Raw genomic sequence first — 21,992 nt, forward strand, 5'->3', positions numbered from 1 at the left:
ATCTAGACCCACAGCTGACTGAGCCATAAGGGTGGACACTCTTGGGGCTGAGAGGTTTGGTGAGGTTGGGTGAGCTAACGCAGACCCTGTAAAATAATACAGCGTGGTACCCATCCCATTGGTCCCAAATCTCCAGGTTCAAGGGCATCTTCCTACATCGAAAACATGCATGAGAAACCCAGAAGATGGTACACCGTGTGATCGGGAAAGGTTTCTAAAACGCACCTCATTTCTCATCTCCTTGTGCTCTGGTTCGCCTTCCAGCCACTTTACTAGCAATCTCCCTCCTTGGAGAATCAGCACCTTTAACCTCCTGTTCCTTACAGGTTGCAATCTGTCCTGAGGATGAACAGGAAGAGGGGGAACCAATGAGAGACTAGCTCTAGGTGTTGGGACAGGCACACGTCACTCTATTTTCCCATCAGGAAGAAAAATTAACCACAGGCTCAGCCTGCCGCCCGGAGCCAGAATAGGGCCTGAAGCAATCCTGCGCTTTTGCGGCCAGCTCCCAAGAAAGCGAGTTGAGAAATGGAGCTCAGGGGCACTGCAATTCACAGACCTGCACAGTTAGAAATGATAACTCTCGTCCACAAATATATTGAGGGAAGGCAACGAAGAGGATTTGAAAGCAAGGCAGAATTGCAGGAAACAGATTTCAGGAGGTAGATTCGAATTGCATTTAAAGCACAGGAAAAGCGGCAAAACCTCGACAATGATGCCCTTGGCCAAAAAGGGCGTATGCGTTTTTTCCTGAATATATTCAGGAAAAAACGCATACGCCCTTTTTGGCCAACCAAGCAACCTGGAAAGGCAAATCAGCGCTACAAAGAAGTCTCACTTCCCATCGGTCAAAAGGGCCATGCTGAATAAAGTGTCAAAACCAGAAATGCAGGACAGGCCATGGAGAAATGGGAGCCTTGCTACGCTGATGGGCGGGCTGTAAATTGCCAACAGCCACTCTGGAGAAGTGTACGGTGTGTCCTGAAACATCGAAAAAACTCAGCTTACAGAGCATAGGGCACTTCCACTCATGGGCGTATAAATTGGGAAAACTAAAAATCAGCAAGACACAGGCACCCCAAAGTTTAGGGCTGCTCTGTTGACAAGAACCTCCACTTCGTTACACCTGAAACATCCCAGGAAAGAGAAGAATGGATAAAGAAGTTGTGGTCCTTATGTACAATGGAATATCACTCAGCCATGAAATCAACGTCCTAAGGCTAGGAGCAGCATGATGAGTGGATTTAGGTACAACGATTCTAAGTGAAATAAGTCACACAGAAAAAGACACTTATCATAAGATATCACTTATAGAGGGAATGTAAAAAACGCTACCCTTGAACTGAATTACAAAACAGAACAGAGTCGCACATTTAGAAAACACACTATGGCTGCTTAACGGGAAAGGTGAGGTGGGTTGATGCATAAAACAAGGGTTTCAAATTAGCTCAGATACCGTTCCATAAACCCAATATGTAATAGACAAGACATACTCCTTGCTCAGTGAACTGGACACAACACCCCCTATTCCCCGCCCAAGAACATATTTGACTAGTAAGAATCTTAAAACCTATGTATTGCTATCTCTCTGTAAGTGAGTCAAGTGGGTGTAAAGCGGCATAAACACAGCAGTGCAAAGCAGCTAAACCCCATTATAAAAATCAATTTCTTTTAAAAACCCGTGAAACAAAGACAGTGAAAGAGAGAGAAATTCTTACAAAATTCGTTCAGGGGCTGCGATGCCACCTGGATTGACCATATCTAGACCCACAGATGACTGAGCCATAAGGGTGGACACTCTTGGGGCTGAGAGGTTTGGTGTGGTTGGGTGAGCTAACACAGACCCTGTAAATTAATACAGCGTGGTACCCATCCCATGGGTCCCAAATCTCCAGGTTCAAGGGCATCTTCCTACATCGAAAACATGCATGAGAAACCCAGAAGATGGTACACCGTGTGATCGGGAAAGGTTTCTAAAACGCACCTCATTTCTCATCTCCTTGTGCTCCGGTTCGCCATTCCAGCCGCTTTACTAGCAATCTCCCTGCTTGGAGAATCAGCACCTTTAACCTCCTGTTCCGTACACGTTGCAATTTGTCCTGAGGATGAACGGGAAGAGGGGGAACCAATGAGAGACTAGCTCTAGGTGTTGGGACAGGCACACGTCACTCTATTTTCCCATCAGGAAGAAAAATTAACCACAGGCTCAGCCTGCCGCCCGGAGCCAGAATAGGGCCTGAAGCAATCCTGCGCTTTTGCGGCCAGCTCCCAAGAAAGCGAGTTGAGAAATGGAGCTCAGGGGCACTGCAATTCACAGACCTGCACAGTTAGAAATGATAACTCTCGTCCACAAATATATTGAGGGAAGGCAACGAAGAGAATTTGAAAGCAAGGCAGAATTGCAGGAAACCGATTTCAGGAGGTAGATTCGAATCGCCTTTAAAGCACAGGAAAAGCGGCAAAACCTCGACTATGATGCCCTTGGCCAAAAAGGGCGTATGCGTTTTTTCCTGAATATATTCAGGAAAAAACGCATACGCCCTTTTTGGCCAACCAAGCAACCTGGAAAGGCAAATCAGCGCTACAAAGAAGTCTCGCTTCCCATCGGTCAAAAGGGCCATGCTGAATAAAGTGTCAAAACCAGAAATGCAGGACAGGCCATGGAGAAATGGGAGCCTTGCTACGCTGATGGGCGGGCTGTAAATTGCCAACAGCCACTCTGGAGAAGTGTACGGTGTGTCCTGAAACATCTAAAAAACTCAGCTTACAGAGCATAGGGCACTTCCACTCATGGGCGTATAAATTGGGAAAACTAAAAATCAGCAAGACACAGGCACCCCAAAGTTTAGGGCTGCTCTGTTGACAAGAACCTCCACTTCGTTACACCTTAAACATCCCAGGAAAGAGAAGAATGGATAAAGAAGTTGTGGTCCTTATGTACAATGGAATATCACTCAGCCATGAAATCAACGTCCTAAGGCTAGGAGCAGCATGATGAGTGGATTTAGGTACGACGATTCTAAGTGAAATAAGTCACACAGAAAAAGACACTTATCATAAGATATCACTTATAGAGGGAATGTAAAAACCGCTACCCTTGAACTGAATTACAAAACAGAACAGAGTCACACGTTTAGAAAACACACTATGGCTGCTTAACGGGAAAGGTGAGGTGGGGTGATGCATAAAACAAGGGTTTCAAATTAGCTCAGATACCGTTCCATAAACCCAATATGTAATACACAAGACCTACTCCTTGCTCAGTGAACTGGACTCAACACCCCCTATTCACCGCCCAAGAATATATCTGACTAGTAAGAATCTTAAAACCTATGTATTGCTATCTCTCTGTAAGTGAGTCAAGTGGGTGTAAAGCGGCATAAACACAGCAGTGCAAAGCAGCTAAACCCCATTATAAAAATCAATTACTTTTAAAAACCCGTGAAACAAAGACAGTGAAAGAGAAATTCTTACAAAATTCGTTCAGGGGCTGCGATGCCACCTGGATTGACCATATCTAGACCCACAGCTGACTGAGCCATAAGGGTGGACACTCTTGGGGCTGAGAGTTTTGGTGAGGTTGGGTGAGCTAACGCAGACCCTTTAAAGTAGTACGGCGTGGTACCCATGCCATGGGTCCCAAATCTCCAGGTTCAAGGGCATCTTCCTACATCGAAAACATGCATGAGAAACCCAGAAGATGGTACACCGTGTGATCGGGAAAGGTTTCTAAAACGCACCTCATTTCTCATCTCCTTGTGCTCCGGTTTGCCATTCCAGCCGCTTTACTAGCAATCTCCCTCCTTGGAGAATCAGCACCTTTAACCTCCTGTTCCGTATAGGTTGCAATTTGTCCTGAGGATGAACGGGAAGAGGGGGAACCAATGAGAGACTAGCTCTAGGTGTTGGGACAGGCACACGTCACTCTATTTTCCCATCAGGAAGAAAAATTAACCACAGGCTCAGCCTGCCGCCCGGAGCCAGAATAGGGCCTGAAGCAATCCTGCGCTTTTGCGGCCAGCTCCCAAGAAAGCGAGTTGAGAAATGGAGCTCAGGGGCACTGCAATTCACAAACCTGCACAGTTAGAAATGATAACTCTCGTCCACAAATATATTGAGGGAAGGCAACGAAGAGAATTTGAAAGCAAGGCAGAATTGCAGGAAACCGATTTCAGGAGGTAGATTCGAATCGCCTTTAAAGCACAGGAAAAGCGGCAATACCTCGACTATGATGCCCTTGGCCAAAAAGGGCGTATGCGTTTTTTCCTGAATATATTCAGGAAAAAACGCATACGCCCTTTTTGGCCAACCAAGCAACCTGGAAAGGCAAATCAGCGCTACAAAGAAGTCTCGCTTCCCATCGGTCAAAAGGGCCATGCTGAATAAAGTGTCAAAACCAGAAATGCAGGACAGGCCATGGAGAAATGGGAGCCTTGCTACGCTGATGGGCGGGCTGTAAATTGCCAACAGCCACTCTGGAGAAGTGTACGGTGTGTCCTGAAACATCTAAAAAACTCAGCTTAGAGAGCATAGGGCACTTCCACTCATGGGCGTATAAATTGGGAAAACGAAAAATCAGCAAGACACAGGCACCCCAAAGTTTAGGGCTGCTCTGTTGACAAGAACCTCCACTTCGTTACACCTTAAACATCCCAGGAAAGAGAAGAATGGATAAAGAAGTTGTGGTCCTTATGTACAATGGAATATCACTCAGCCATGAAATCAACGTCCTAAGGCTAGGAGCAGCATGATGAGTGGATTTAGGTACGACGATTCTAAGTGAAATAAGTCACACAGAAAAAGACACTTATCATAAGATATCACTTATAGAGGGAATGTAAAAACCGCTACCCTTGAACTGAATTACAAAACAGAACAGAGTCACACGTTTAGAAAACACACTATGGCTGCTTAACGGGAAAGGTGAGGTGGGGTGATGCATAAAACAAGGGTTTCAAATTAGCTCAGATACCGTTCCATAAACCCAATATGTAATACACAAGACCTACTCCTTGCTCAGTGAACTGGACTCAACACCCCCTATTCACCGCCCAAGAATATATCTGACTAGTAAGAATCTTAAAACCTATGTATTGCTATCTCTCTGTAAGTGAGTCAAGTGGGTGTAAAGCGGCATAAACACAGCAGTGCAAAGCAGCTAAACCCCATTATAAAAATCAATTACTTTTAAAAACCCGTGAATCAAAGACAGTGAAAGAGAAATTCTTACAAAATTCGTTCAGGGGCTGCGATGCCACCTGGATTGACCATATCTAGACCCACAGCTGACTGAGCCATAAGGGTGGACACTCTTGGGGCTGAGAGGTTTGGTGAGGTTGGGTGAGCTAACGCAGACCCTGTAAAATAATACAGCGTGGTACCCATCCCATGGGTCCCAAATCTCCAGGTTCAAGGGCATCTTCCTACATCGAAAACATGCATGAGAAACCCAGAAGATGGTACACCGTGTGATCGGGAAAGGTTTCTAAAACGCAACTCATTTCTCATCTCCTTGTGCTCCGGTTCGCCATTCCAGCCACTTTACTAGCAATCTCCCTCCTTGGAGAATCAGCACCTTTAACCTCCTGTTCCTTACAGGTTGCAATCTGTCCTGAGGATGAACGGGAAGAGGGGGAACCAATGAGAGACTAGCTCTAGGTGTTGGGACAGGCACAGGTCACTCTATTTTCCCATCAGGAAGAAGAATTAACCACAGGCTCAGCCTGCCGCCCGGAGCCAGAATAGGGCCTGAAGCAATCCTGCGCTTTTGCGGCCAGCTCCCAAGAAAGCGAGTTGAGAAATGGAGCTCAGGGGCACTGCAATTCACAGACCTGCACAGTTAGAAATGATAACTCTCGTCCACAAATATATTGAGGGAAGGCAACGAAGAGGATTTGAAAGCAAGGCAGAATTGCAGGAAACAGATTTCAGGAGGTAGATTCGAATCGCCTTTAAAGCACAGGAAAAGCGGCAAAACCTCGACAATGATGCCCTTGGCCAAAAAGGGCGTATGCGTTTTTTCCTGAATATATTCAGGAAAAAACGCATACGCCCTTTTTGGCCAACCAAGCAACCTGGAAAGGCAAATCAGCGCTACAAAGAAGTCTCGCTTCCCATCGGTCAAAAGGGCCATGCTGAATAAAGTGTCAAAACCAGAAATGCAGGACAGGCCATGGAGAAATGGGAGCCTTGCTACGCTGATGGGCGGGCTGTAAATTGCCAACAGCCACTCTGGAGAAGTGTACGGTGTGTCCTGAAACATCTAAAAAACTCAGCTTACAGAGCATAGGGCACTTCCACTCATGGGCGTATCAATTGGGAAAACTAAAAATCAGCAAGACACAGGCACCCCAAAGTTTAGGGCTGCTCTGTTGACAAGAACCTCCACTTCGTTACACCTTAAACATCCCAGGAAAGAGAAGAATGGATAAAGAAGTTGTGGTCCTTATGTACAATGGAATATCACTCAGCCATGAAATCAACGTCCTAAGGCTAGGAGCAGCATGATGAGTGGATTTAGGTACACGATTCTAGGTGAAATAAGTCACACAGAAAAAGACACTTATCATAAGATATCACTTATAGAGGGAATGTAAAAACCGCTACCCTTGAACTGAATTACAAAACAGAACAGAGTCACACGTTTAGAAAACACACTATGGCTGCTTAACGGGAAAGGTGAGGTGGGGTGATGCATAAAACAAGGGTTTCAAATTAGCTCAGATACCGTTCCATAAACCCAATATGTAATACACAAGACCTACTCCTTGCTCAGTGAACTGGACTCAACACCCCCTATTCACCGCCCAAGAATATATCTGACTAGTAAGAATCTTAAAACCTATGTATTGCTATCTCTCTGTAAGTGAGTCAAGTGGGTGTAAAGCGGCATAAACACAGCAGTGCAAAGCAGCTAAACCCCATTATAAAAATCAATTACTTTTAAAAACCCGTGAAACAAAGACAGTGAAAGAGAAATTCTTACAAAATTCGTTCAGGGGCTGCGATGCCACCTGGATTGACCATATCTAGACACACACCTGACTGAGCCATAAGGGTGGACACTCTTGGGGCTGAGAGTTTTGGTGAGGTTGGGTGAGCTAACGCAGACCCTTTAAAGTAGTACGGCGTGGTACCCATGCCATGGGTCCCAAATCTCCAGGTTCAAGGGCATCTTCCTACATCGAAAACATGCATGAGAAACCCAGAAGACGGTACACCGTGTGACCGGGAAAGGTTTCTAAAACGCACCTCATTTCTCATCTCCTTGTGCTCCGGTTCGCCATTCCAGCCGCTTTACTAGCAATCTCCCTCCTTGGAGAATCAGCACCTTTAACCTCCTGTTCCGTACACGTTGCAATTTGTCCTGAGGATGAACGGGAAGAGGGGGAACCAATGAGAGACTAGCTCTAGGTGTTGGGACAGGCACACGTCACTCTATTTTCCCATCAGGAAGAAAAATTAACCACAGGCTCAGCCTGCCGCCCGGAGCCAGAATAGGGCCTGAAGAAATCCTGCGCTTTTGCGGCCAGCTCCCAAGAAAGCGAGTTGAGAAATGGAGCTCAAGGGCACTGCAATTCACAGACCTGCACAGTTAGAAATGATAACTCTCGTCCACAAATATATTGAGGGAAGGCAACGAAGAGAATTTGAAAGCAAGGCAGAATTGCAGGAAACCGATTTCAGGAGGTAGATTCGAATCGCCTTTAAAGCACAGGAAAAGCGGCAAAACCTCGACTATGATGCCCTTGGCCAAAAAGGGCGTATGCGTTTTTTCCTGAATATATTCAGGAAAAAACGCATACGCCCTTTTTGGCCAACCAAGCAACCTGGAAAGGCAAATCAGCGCTACAAAGAAGTCTCGCTTCCCATCGGTCAAAAGGGCCATGCTGAATAAAGTGTCAAAACCAGAAATGCAGGACAGGCCATGGAGAAATGGGAGCCTTGCTACGCTGATGGGCGGGCTGTAAATTGCCAACAGCCACTCTGGAGAAGTGTACGGTGTGTCCTGAAACATCTAAAAAACTCAGCTTACAGAGCATAGGGCACTTCCACTCATGGGCGTATAAATTGGGAAAACTAAAAATCAGCAAGACACAGGCACCCCAAAGTTTAGGGCTGCTCTGTTGACAAGAACCTCCACTTCGTTACACCTGAAACATCCCAGGAAAGAGAAGAATGGATAAAGAAGTTGTGGTCCTTATGTACAATGGAATATCACTCAGCCATGAAATCAACGTCCTAAGGCTAGGAGCAGCATGATGAGTGGATTTAGGTACGACGATTCTAAGTGAAATAAGTCACACAGAAAAAGACACCTATCATAAGATATCACTTATAGAGGGAATGTAAAAACCGCTACCCTTGAACTGAATTACAAAACAGAACAGAGTCACACGTTTAGAAAACACACTATGGCTGCTTAACGGGAAAGGTGAGGTGGGGTGATGCATAAAACAAGGGTTTCAAATTAGCTCAGATACCGTTCCATAAACCCAATATGTAATACACAAGACCTACTCCTTGCTCAGTGAACTGGACTCAACACCCCCTATTCACCGCCCAAGAATATATCTGACTAGTAAGAATCTTAAAACCTATGTATTGCTATCTCTCTGTAAGTGAGTCAAGTGGGTGTAAAGCGGCATAAACACAGCAGTGCAAAGCAGCTAAACCCCATTATAAAAATCAATTACTTTTAAAAACCCGTGAAACAAAGACAGTGAAAGAGAAATTCTTACAAAATTCGTTCAGGGGCTGCGATGCCACCTGGATTGACCATATCTAGACCCACAGCTGACTGAGCCATAAGGGTGGACACTCTTGGGGCTGAGAGGTTTGGTGAGGTTGGGTGAGCTAACGCAGACCCTGTAAAATAATACAGCGTGGTACCCATCCCATGGGTCCCAAATCTCCAGGTTCAAGGGCATCTTCCTACATCGAAAACATGCATGAGAAACCCAGAAGATGGTACACCGTGTGATCGGGAAAGGTTTCTAAAACGCACCTCATTTCTCATCTCCTTGTGCTCCGGTTCGCCATTCCAGCCACTTTACTAGCAATCTCCCTCCTTGGAGAATCAGCACCTTTAACCTCCTGTTCCTTACAGGTTGCAATCTGTCCTGAGGATGAACAGGAAGAGGGGGAACCAATGAGAGACTAGCCCTAGGTGTTGGGACAGGCACAGGTCACTCTATTTTCCCATCAGGAAGAAGAATTAACCACAGGCTCAGCCTGCCGCCCGGAGCCAGAATAGGGCCTGAAGCAATCCTGCGCTTTTGCGGCCAGCTCCCAAGAAAGCGAGTTGAGAAATGGAGCTCAGGGGCACTGCAATTCACAGACCTGCACAGTTAGAAATGATAACTCTCGTCCACAAATATATTGAGGGAAGGCAACGAAGAGGATTTGAAAGCAAGGCAGAATTGCAGGAAACAGATTTCAGGAGGTAGATTCGAATCGCCTTTAAAGCACAGGAAAAGCAGCAAAACCTCGACAATGATGCCCTTGGCCAAAAAGGGCGTATGCGTTTTTTCCTGAATATATTCAGGAAAAAACGCATACGCCCTTTTTGGCCCACCAAGCAACCTGGAAAGGCAAATCAGCGCTACAAAGAAGTCTCGCTTCCCATCGGTCAAAAGGGCCATGCTGAATAAAGTGTCAAAACCAGAAATGCAGGACAGGCCATGGAGAAATGGGAGCCTTGCTACGCTGATGGGCGGGCTGTAAATTGCCAACAGCCACTCTGGAGAAGTGTACGGTGTGTCCTGAAACATCTAAAAAACTCAGCTTACAGAGCATAGGGCACTTCCACTCATGGGCGTATCAATTGGGAAAACTAAAAATCAGCAAGACACAGGCACCCCAAAGTTTAGGGCTGCTCTGTTGACAAGAACCTCCACTTCGTTACACCTTAAACATCCCAGGAAAGAGAAGAATGGATAAAGAAGTTGTGGTCCTTATGTACAATGGAATATCACTCAGCCATGAAATCAACGTCCTAAGGCTAGGAGCAGCATGATGAGTGGATTTAGGTACGACGATTCTAGGTGAAATAAGTCACACAGAAAAAGACACTTATCATAAGATATCACTTATAGAGGGAATGTAAAAACCGCTACCCTTGAACTGAATTACAAAACAGAACAGAGTCACACGTTTAGAAAACACACTATGGCTGCTTAACGGGAAAGGTGAGGTGGGGTGATGCATAAAACAAGGGTTTCAAATTAGCTCAGATACCGTTCCATAAACCCAATATGTAATACACAAGACCTACTCCTTGCTCAGTGAACTGGACTCAACACCCCCTATTCACCGCCCAAGAATATATCTGACTAGTAAGAATCTTAAAACCTATGTATTGCTATCTCTCTGTAAGTGAGTCAAGTGGGTGTAAAGCGGCATAAACACAGCAGTGCAAAGCAGCTAAACCCCATTATAAAAATCAATTACTTTTAAAAACCCGTGAAACAAAGACAGTGAAAGAGAAATTCTTACAAAATTCGTTCAGGGGCTGCGATGCCACCTGGATTGACCATATCTAGACACACACCTGACTGAGCCATAAGGGTGGACACTCTTGGGGCTGAGAGTTTTGGTGAGGTTGGGTGAGCTAACGCAGACCCTTTAAAGTAGTACGGCGTGGTACCCATGCCATGGGTCCCAAATCTCCAGGTTCAAGGGCATCTTCCTACATCGAAAACATGCATGAGAAACCCAGAAGACGGTACACCGTGTGACCGGGAAAGGTTTCTAAAACGCACCTCATTTCTCATCTCCTTGTGCTCCGGTTCGCCATTCCAGCCGCTTTACTAGCAATCTCCCTCCTTGGAGAATCAGCACCTTTAACCTCCTGTTCCATACACGTTGCAATTTGTCCTGAGGATGAACGGGAAGAGGGGGAACCAATGAGAGACTAGCTCTAGGTGTTGGGACAGGCACACGTCACTCTATTTTCCCATCAGGAAGAAAAATTAACCACAGGCTCAGCCTGCCGCCCGGAGCCAGAATAGGGCCTGAAGAAATCCTGCGCTTTTGCGGCCAGCTCCCAAGAAAGCGAGTTGAGAAATGGAGCTCAAGGGCACTGCAATTCACAGACCTGCACAGTTAGAAATGATAACTCTCGTCCACAAATATATTGAGGGAAGGCAACGAAGAGAATTTGAAAGCAAGGCAGAATTGCAGGAAACCGATTTCAGGAGGTAGATTCGAATCGCCTTTAAAGCACAGGAAAAGCGGCAAAACCTCGACTATGATGCCCTTGGCCAAAAAGGGCGTATGCGTTTTTTCCTGAATATATTCAGGAAAAAACGCATACGCCCTTTTTGGCCAACCAAGCAACCTGGAAAGGCAAATCAGCGCTACAAAGAAGTCTCGCTTCCCATCGGTCAAAAGGGCCATGCTGAATAAAGTGTCAAAACCAGAAATGCAGGACAGGCCATGGAGAAATGGGAGCCTTGCTACGCTGATGGGCGGGCTGTAAATTGCCAACAGCCACTCTGGAGAAGTGTACGGTGTGTCCTGAAACATCTAAAAAACTCAGCTTAGAGAGCATAGGGCACTTCCACTCATGGGCGTATAAATTGGGAAAACTAAAAATCAGCAAGACACAGGCACCCCAAAGTTTAGGGCTGCTCTGTTGACAAGAACCTCCACTTCGTTACACCTGAAACATCCCAGGAAAGAGAAGAATGGATAAAGAAGTTGTGGTCCTTATGTACAATGGAATATCACTCAGCCATGAAATCAACGTCCTAAGGCTAGGAGCAGCATGATGAGTGGATTTAGGTACGACGATTCTAAGTGAAATAAGTCACACAGAAAAAGACACCTATCATAAGATATCACTTATAGAGGGAATGTAAAAACCGCTACCCTTGAACTGAATTACAAAACAGAACAGAGTCACACGTTTAGAAAACACACTATGGCTGCTTAACGGGAAAGGTGAGGTGGGGTGATGCATAAAACAAGGGTTTCAAATTAGCTCAGATACCGTTCCATAAACCCAATATGTAATACACAAGACCTACTCCTTGCTCAGTGAACTGGACTCAACACCCCCTATTCACCGCCCAAGAATATATCTGACTAGTAAGAATCTTAAAACCTATGTATTGCTATCTCTCTGTAAGTGAGTCAAGTGGGTGTAAAGCGGCATAAACACAGCAGTGCAAAGCAGCTAAACCCCATTATAAAAATCAATTACTTTTAAAAACCCGTGAAACAAAGACAGTGAAAGAGAAATTCTTACAAAATTCGTTCAGGGGCTGCGATGCCACCTGGATTGACCATATCTAGACCCACAGCTGACTGAGCCATAAGGGTGGACACTCTTGGGGCTGAGAGGTTTGGTGAGGTTGGGTGAGCTAACGCAGACCCTGTAAAATAATACAGCGTGGTACCCATCCCATGGGTCCCAAATCTCCAGGTTCAAGGGCATCTTCCTACATCGAAAACATGCATGAGAAACCCAGAAGATGGTACACCGTGTGATCGGGAAAGGTTTCTAAAACGCACCTCATTTCTCATCTCCTTGTGCTCCGGTTCGCCATTCCAGCCGCTTTACTAGCAATCTCCCTGCTTGGAGAATCAGCACCTTTAACCTCCTGTTCCGTACAGGTTGCAATTTGTCCTGAGGATGAACGGGAAGAGGGGGAACCAATGAGAGACTAGCTCTAGGTGTTGGGACAGGCACACGTCACTCTATTTTCCCATCAGGAAGAAAAATTAACCACAGGCTCAGCCTGCCGCCCGGAGCCAGAATAGGGCCTGAAGCAATCCTGCGCTTTTGCGGCCAGCTCCCAAGAAAGCGAGTTGAGAAATGGAGCTCAGGGGCACTGCAATTCACAAACCTGCACAGTTAGAAATGATAACTCTCGTCCACAAATATATTGAGGGAAGGCAACGAAGAGAATTTGAAAGCAAGGCAGAATTGCAGGAAACCGATTTCAGGAGGTAGATTCGAATCGCCTTTAAAGCACAGGAAAAGCGGCAAAACCTCGACTATGATGCCCTTGGCCAAAAAGGGCGTATGCGTTTTTTCCTGAATATATTCAGGAAAAAACGCATACGCCCTTTTTGGCCAACCAAGCAACCTGGAAAGGCAAATCAGCGCTACAAAGAAGTCTCGCTTCCCATCGGTCAAAAGGGCCATGCTGAATAAAGTGTCAAAACCAGAAATGCAGGACAGGCCATGGAGAAATGGGAGCCTTGCTACGCTGATGGGCGGGCTGTAAATTGCCAACAGCCACTCTGGAGAAGTGTACGGTGTGTCCTGAAACATCTAAAAAACTCAGCTTACAGAGCATAGGGCACTTCCACTCATGGGCGTATAAATTGGGAAAACTAAAAATCAGCAAGACACAGGCACCCCAAAGTTTAGGGCTGCTCTGTTGACAAGAACCTCCACTTCGTTACACCTTAAACATCCCAGGAAAGAGAAGAATGGATAAAGAAGTTGTGGTCCTTATGTACAATGGAATATCACTCAGCCATGAAATCAACGTCCTAAGGCTAGGAGCAGCATGATGAGTGGATTTAGGTACACGATTCTAGGTGAAATAAGTCACACAGAAAAAGACACTTATCATAAGATATCACTTATAGAGGGAATGTAAAAACCGCTACCCTTGAACTGAATTACAAAACAGAACAGAGTCACACGTTTAGAAAACACACTATGGCTGCTTAACGGGAAAGGTGAGGTGGGGTGATGCATAAAACAAGGGTTTCAAATTAGCTCAGATACCGTTCCATAAACCCAATATGTAATAGACAAGACCTACTCCTTGCTCAGTGAACTGGACTCAACACCCCCTAGTCACCGCCCAAGAATATATCTGACTAGTAAGAATCTTAAAACCTATGTATTGCTATCTCTCTGTAAGTGAGTCAAGTGGGTGTAAAGCGGCATAAACACAGCAGTGCAAAGCAGCTAAACCCCATTATAAAAATCAATTACTTTTAGAAACCCGTGAAACAATGACAGTGAAAGAGAAATTCTTACAAAATTCGTTCAGGGGCTGCGATGCCACCTGGATTGACCATATCTAGACCCACAGCCGACTGAGCCATAAGGGTGGACACTCTTGGGGCTGAGAGGTTTGGTGAGGTTGGGTGAGCTAACGCAGACCCTGTAAAATAATACAGCGTGGTACCCATCCCATTGGTCCCAAATCTCCAGGTTCAAGGGCATCTTCCTACATCGAAAACATGCATGAGAAACCCAGAAGATGGTACACCGTGTGATCGGGAAAGGTTTCTAAAACGCACCTCATTTCTCATCTCCTTGTGCTCTGGTTCGCCTTCCAGCCACTTTACTAGCAATCTCCCTCCTTGGAGAATCAGCACCTTTAACCTCCTGTTCCTTACAGGTTGCAATCTGTCCTGAGGATGAACAGGAAGAGGGGGAACCAATGAGAGACTAGCTCTAGGTGTTGGGACAGGCACACGTCACTCTATTTTCCCATCAGGAAGAAAAATTAACCACAGGCTCAGCCTGCCGCCCGGAGCCAGAATAGGGCCTGAAGCAATCCTGCGCTTTTGCGGCCAGCTCCCAAGAAAGCGAGTTGAGAAATGGAGCTCAGGGGCACTGCAATTCACAGACCTGCACAGTTAGAAATGATAACTCTCGTCCACAAATATATTGAGGGAAGGCAACGAAGAGGATTTGAAAGCAAGGCAGAATTGCAGGAAACAGATTTCAGGAGGTAGATTCGAATTGCATTTAAAGCACAGGAAAAGCGGCAAAACCTCGACAATGATGCCCTTGGCCAAAAAGGGCGTATGCGTTTTTTCCTGAATATATTCAGGAAAAAACGCATACGCCCTTTTTGGCCAACCAAGCAACCTGGAAAGGCAAATCAGCGCTACAAAGAAGTCTCACTTCCCATCGGTCAAAAGGGCCATGCTGAATAAAGTGTCAAAACCAGAAATGCAGGACAGGCCATGGAGAAATGGGAGCCTTGCTACGCTGATGGGCGGGCTGTAAATTGCCAACAGCCACTCTGGAGAAGTGTACGGTGTGTCCTGAAACATCTAAAAAACTCAGCTTACAGAGCATAGGGCACTTCCACTCATGGGCGTATAAATTGGGAAAACTAAAAATCAGCAAGACACAGGCACCCCAAAGTTTAGGGCTGCTCTGTTGACAAGAACCTCCACTTCGTTACACCTGAAACATCCCAGGAAAGAGAAGAATGGATAAAGAAGTTGTGGTCCTTATGTACAATGGAATATCACTCAGCCATGAAATCAACGTCCTAAGGCTAGGAGCAGCATGATGAGTGGATTTAGGTACAACGATTCTAAGTGAAATAAGTCACACAGAAAAAGACACTTATCATAAGATATCACTTATAGAGGGAATGTAAAAAACGCTACCCTTGAACTGAATTACAAAACAGAACAGAGTCGCACATTTAGAAAACACACTATGGCTGCTTAACGGGAAAGGTGAGGTGGGTTGATGCATAAAACAAGGGTTTCAAATTAGCTCAGATACCGTTCCATAAACCCAATATGTAATAGACAAGACATACTCCTTGCTCAGTGAACTGGACACAACACCCCCTATTCCCCGCCCAAGAACATATTTGACTAGTAAGAATCTTAAAACCTATGTATTGCTATCTCTCTGTAAGTGAGTCAAGTGGGTGTAAAGCGGCATAAACACAGCAGTGCAAAGCAGCTAAACCCCATTATAAAAATCAATTTCTTTTAAAAACCCGTGAAACAAAGACAGTGAAAGAGAGAGAAATTCTTACAAAATTCGTTCAGGGGCTGCGATGCCACCTGGATTGACCATATCTAGACCCACAGATGACTGAGCCATAAGGGTGGACACTCTTGGGGCTGAGAGGTTTGGTGTGGTTGGGTGAGCTAACACAGACCCTGTAAATTAATACAGCGTGGTACCCATCCCATGGGTCCCAAATCTCCAGGTTCAAGGGCATCTTCCTACATCGAAAACATGCATGAGAAACCCAGAAGATGGTACACCGTGTGATCGGGAAAGGTTTCTAAAACGCACCTCATTTCTCATCTCCTTGTGCTCCGGTTCGCCATTCCAGCCGCTTTACTAGCAATCTCCCTGCTTGGAGAATCAGCACCTTTAACCTCCTGTTCCGTACACGTTGCAATTTGTCCTGAGGATGAACGGGAAGAGGGGGAACCAATGAGAGACTAGCTCTAGGTGTTGGGACAGGCACACGTCACTCTATTTTCCCATCAGGAAGAAAAATTAACCACAGGCTCAGCCTGCCGCCCGGAGCCAGAATAGGGCCTGAAGCAATCCTGCGCTTTTGCGGCCAGCTCCCAAGAAAGCGAGTTGAGAAATGGAGCTCAGGGGCACTGCAATTCACAGACCTGCACAGTTAGAAATGATAACTCTCGTCCACAAATATATTGAGGGAAGGCAACGAAGAGAATTTGAAAGCAAGGCAGAATTGCAGGAAACCGATTTCAGGAGGTAGATTCGAATCGCCTTTAAAGCACAGGAAAAGCGGCAAAACCTCGACTATGATGCCCTTGGCCAAAAAGGGCGTATGCGTTTTTTCCTGAATATATTCAGGAAAAAACGCATACGCCCTTTTTGGCCAACCAAGCAACCTGGAAAGGCAAATCAGCGCTACAAAGAAGTCTCGCTTCCCATCGGTCAAAAGGGCCATGCTGAATAAAGTGTCAAAACCAGAAATGCAGGACAGGCCATGGAGAAATGGGAGCCTTGCTACGCTGATGGGCGGGCTGTAAATTGCCAACAGCCACTCTGGAGAAGTGTACGGTGTGTCCTGAAACATCTAAAAAACTCAGCTTACAGAGCATAGGGCACTTCCACTCATGGGCGTATAAATTGGGAAAACTAAAAATCAGCAAGACACAGGCACCCCAAAGTTTAGGGCTGCTCTGTTGACAAGAACCTCCACTTCGTTACACCTTAAACATCCCAGGAAAGAGAAGAATGGATAAAGAAGTTGTGGTCCTTATGTACAATGGAATATCACTCAGCCATGAAATCAACGTCCTAAGGCTAGGAGCAGCATGATGAGTGGATTTAGGTACGACGATTCTAAGTGAAATAAGTCACACAGAAAAAGACACTTATCATAAGATATCACTTATAGAGGGAATGTAAAAACCGCTACCCTTGAACTGAATTACAAAACAGAACAGAGTCACACGTTTAGAAAACACACTATGGCTGCTTAACGGGAAAGGTGAGGTGGGGTGATGCATAAAACAAGGGTTTCAAATTAGCTCAGATACCGTTCCATAAACCCAATATGTAATACACAAGACCTACTCCTTGCTCAGTGAACTGGACTCAACACCCCCTATTCACCGCCCAAGAATATATCTGACTAGTAAGAATCTTAAAACCTATGTATTGCTATCTCTCTGTAAGTGAGTCAAGTGGGTGTAAAGCGGCATAAACACAGCAGTGCAAAGCAGCTAAACCCCATTATAAAAATCAATTACTTTTAAAAACCCGTGAAACAAAGACAGTGAAAGAGAAATTCTTACAAAATTCGTTCAGGGGCTGCGATGCCACCTGGATTGACCATATCTAGACCCACAGCTGACTGAGCCATAAGGGTGGACACTCTTGGGGCTGAGAGTTTTGGTGAGGTTGGGTGAGCTAACGCAGACCCTTTAAAGTAGTACGGCGTGGTACCCATGCCATGGGTCCCAAATCTCCAGGTTCAAGGGCATCTTCCTACATCGAAAACATGCATGAGAAACCCAGAAGATGGTACACCGTGTGATCGGGAAAGGTTTCTAAAACGCACCTCATTTCTCATCTCCTTGTGCTCCGGTTTGCCATTCCAGCCGCTTTACTAGCAATCTCCCTCCTTGGAGAATCAGCACCTTTAACCTCCTGTTCCGTATAGGTTGCAATTTGTCCTGAGGATGAACGGGAAGAGGGGGAACCAATGAGAGACTAGCTCTAGGTGTTGGGACAGGCACACGTCACTCTATTTTCCCATCAGGAAGAAAAATTAACCACAGGCTCAGCCTGCCGCCCGGAGCCAGAATAGGGCCTGAAGCAATCCTGCGCTTTTGCGGCCAGCTCCCAAGAAAGCGAGTTGAGAAATGGAGCTCAGGGGCACTGCAATTCACAAACCTGCACAGTTAGAAATGATAACTCTCGTCCACAAATATATTGAGGGAAGGCAACGAAGAGAATTTGAAAGCAAGGCAGAATTGCAGGAAACCGATTTCAGGAGGTAGATTCGAATCGCCTTTAAAGCACAGGAAAAGCGGCAAAACCTCGACTATGATGCCCTTGGCCAAAAAGGGCGTATGCGTTTTTTCCTGAATATATTCAGGAAAAAACGCATACGCCCTTTTTGGCCAACCAAGCAACCTGGAAAGGCAAATCAGCGCTACAAAGAAGTCTCGCTTCCCATCGGTCAAAAGGGCCATGCTGAATAAAGTGTCAAAACCAGAAATGCAGGACAGGCCATGGAGAAATGGGAGCCTTGCTACGCTGATGGGCGGGCTGTAAATTGCCAACAGCCACTCTGGAGAAGTGTACGGTGTGTCCTGAAACATCTAAAAAACTCAGCTTAGAGAGCATAGGGCACTTCCACTCATGGGCGTATAAATTGGGAAAACGAAAAATCAGCAAGACACAGGCACCCCAAAGTTTAGGGCTGCTCTGTTGACAAGAACCTCCACTTCGTTACACCTTAAACATCCCAGGAAAGAGAAGAATGGATAAAGAAGTTGTGGTCCTTATGTACAATGGAATATCACTCAGCCATGAAATCAACGTCCTAAGGCTAGGAGCAGCATGATGAGTGGATTTAGGTACGACGATTCTAAGTGAAATAAGTCACACAGAAAAAGACACTTATCATAAGATATCACTTATAGAGGGAATGTAAAAACCGCTACCCTTGAACTGAATTACAAAACAGAACAGAGTCACGTTTAGAAAACACACTATGGCTGCTTAACGGGAAAGGTGAGGTGGGGTGATGCATAAAACAAGGGTTTCAAATTAGCTCAGATACCGTTCCATAAACCCAATATGTAATACACAAGACCTACTCCTTGCTCAGTGAACTGGACTCAACACCCCCTATTCACCGCCCAAGAATATATCTGACTAGTAAGAATCTTAAAACCTATGTATTGCTATCTCTCTGTAAGTGAGTCAAGTGGGTGTAAAGCGGCATAAACACAGCAGTGCAAAGCAGCTAAACCCCATTATAAAAATCAATTACTTTTAAAAACCCGTGAATCAAAGACAGTGAAAGAGAAATTCTTACAAAATTCGTTCAGGGGCTGCGATGCCACCTGGATTGACCATATCTAGACCCACAGCTGACTGAGCCATAAGGGTGGACACTCTTGGGGCTGAGAGGTTTGGTGAGGTTGGGTGAGCTAACGCAGACCCTGTAAAATAATACAGCGTGGTACCCATCCCATGGGTCCCAAATCTCCAGGTTCAAGGGCATCTTCCTACATCGAAAACATGCATGAGAAACCCAGAAGATGGTACACCGTGTGATCGGGAAAGGTTTCTAAAACGCAACTCATTTCTCATCTCCTTGTGCTCCGGTTCGCCATTCCAGCCACTTTACTAGCAATCTCCCTCCTTGGAGAATCAGCACCTTTAACCTCCTGTTCCTTACAGGTTGCAATCTGTCCTGAGGATGAACGGGAAGAGGGGGAACCAATGAGAGACTAGCTCTAGGTGTTGGGACAGGCACAGGTCACTCTATTTTCCCATCAGGAAGAAGAATTAACCACAGGCTCAGCCTGCCGCCCGGAGCCAGAATAGGGCCTGAAGCAATCCTGCGCTTTTGCGGCCAGCTCCCAAGAAAGCGAGTTGAGAAATGGAGCTCAGGGGCACTGCAATTCACAGACCTGCACAGTTAGAAATGATAACTCTCGTCCACAAATATATTGAGGGAAGGCAACGAAGAGGATTTGAAAGCAAGGCAGAATTGCAGGAAACAGATTTCAGGAGGTAGATTCGAATCGCCTTTAAAGCACAGGAAAAGCAGCAAAACCTCGACAATGATGCCCTTGGCCAAAAAGGGCGTATGCGTTTTTTCCTGAATATATTCAGGAAAAAACGCATACGCCCTTTTTGGCCCACCAAGCAACCTGGAAAGGCAAATCAGCGCTACAAAGAAGTCTCGCTTCCCATCGGTCAAAAGGGCCATGCTGAATAAAGTGTCAAAACCAGAAATGCAGGACAGGCCATGGAGAAATGGGAGCCTTGCTACGCTGATGGGCGGGCTGTAAATTGCCAACAGCCACTCTGGAGAAGTGTACGGTGTGTCCTGAAACATCTAAAAAACTCAGCTTACAGAGCATAGGGCACTTCCACTCATGGGCGTATCAATTGGGAAAACTAAAAATCAGCAAGACACAGGCACCCCAAAGTTTAGGGCTGCTCTGTTGACAAGAACCTCCACTTCGTTACACCTGAAACATCCCAGGAAAGAGAAGAATGGATAAAGAAGTTGTGGTCCTTATGTACAATGGAATATCACTCAGCCATGAAATCAACGTCCTAAGGCTAGGAGCAGCATGATGAGTGGATTTAGGTACACGATTCTAGGTGAAATAAGTCACACAGAAAAAGACACTTATCATAAGATATCACTTATAGAGGGAATGTAAAAACCGCTACCCTTGAACTGAATTACAAAACAGAACAGAGTCACACGTTTAGAAAACACACTATGGCTGCTTAACGGGAAAGGTGAGGTGGGGTGATGCATAAAACAAGGGTTTCAAATTAGCTCAGATACCGTTCCATAAACCCAATATGTAATACACAAGACCTACTCCTTGCTCAGTGAACTGGACTCAACACCCCCTATTCACCGCCCAAGAATATATCTGACTAGTAAGAATCTTAAAACCTATGTATTGCTATCTCTCTGTAAGTGAGTCAAGTGGGTGTAAAGCGGCATAAACACAGCAGTGCAAAGCAGCTAAACCCCATTATAAAAATCAATTACTTTTAAAAACCCGTGAAACAAAGACAGTGAAAGAGAAATTCTTACAAAATTCGTTCAGGGGCTGCGATGCCACCTGGATTGACCATATCTAGACACACACCTGACTGAGCCATAAGGGTGGACACTCTTGGGGCTGAGAGTTTTGGTGAGGTTGGGTGAGCTAACGCAGACCCTTTAAAGTAGTACGGCGTGGTACCCATGCCATGGGTCCCAAATCTCCAGGTTCAAGGGCATCTTCCTACATCGAAAACATGCATGAGAAACCCAGAAGACGGTACACCGTGTGACCGGGAAAGGTTTCTAAAACGCACCTCATTTCTCATCTCCTTGTGCTCCGGTTCGCCATTCCAGCCGCTTTACTAGCAATCTCCCTCCTTGGAGAATCAGCACCTTTAACCTCCTGTTCCGTACACGTTGCAATTTGTCCTGAGGATGAACGGGAAGAGGGGGAACCAATGAGAGACTAGCTCTAGGTGTTGGGACAGGCACACGTCACTCTATTTTCCCATCAGGAAGAAAAATTAACCACAGGCTCAGCCTGCCGCCCGGAGCCAGAATAGGGCCTGAAGAAATCCTGCGCTTTTGCGGCCAGCTCCCAAGAAAGCGAGTTGAGAAATGGAGCTCAAGGGCACTGCAATTCACAGACCTGCACAGTTAGAAATGATAACTCTCGTCCACAAATATATTGAGGGAAGGCAACGAAGAGAATTTGAAAGCAAGGCAGAATTGCAGGAAACCGATTTCAGGAGGTAGATTCGAATCGCCTTTAAAGCACAGGAAAAGCGGCAAAACCTCGACTATGATGCCCTTGGCCAAAAAGGGCGTATGCGTTTTTTCCTGAATATATTCAGGAAAAAACGCATACGCCCTTTTTGGCCAACCAAGCAACCTGGAAAGGCAAATCAGCGCTACAAAGAAGTCTCGCTTCCCATCGGTCAAAAGGGCCATGCTGAATAAAGTGTCAAAACCAGAAATGCAGGACAGGCCATGGAGAAATGGGAGCCT

The sequence above is a fragment of the Balaenoptera borealis genome, assembly GCF_965194805.1.
Source record: "Balaenoptera borealis genome assembly, chromosome: 10".
NCBI lineage: Eukaryota > Metazoa > Chordata > Mammalia > Artiodactyla > Balaenopteridae > Balaenoptera > Balaenoptera borealis.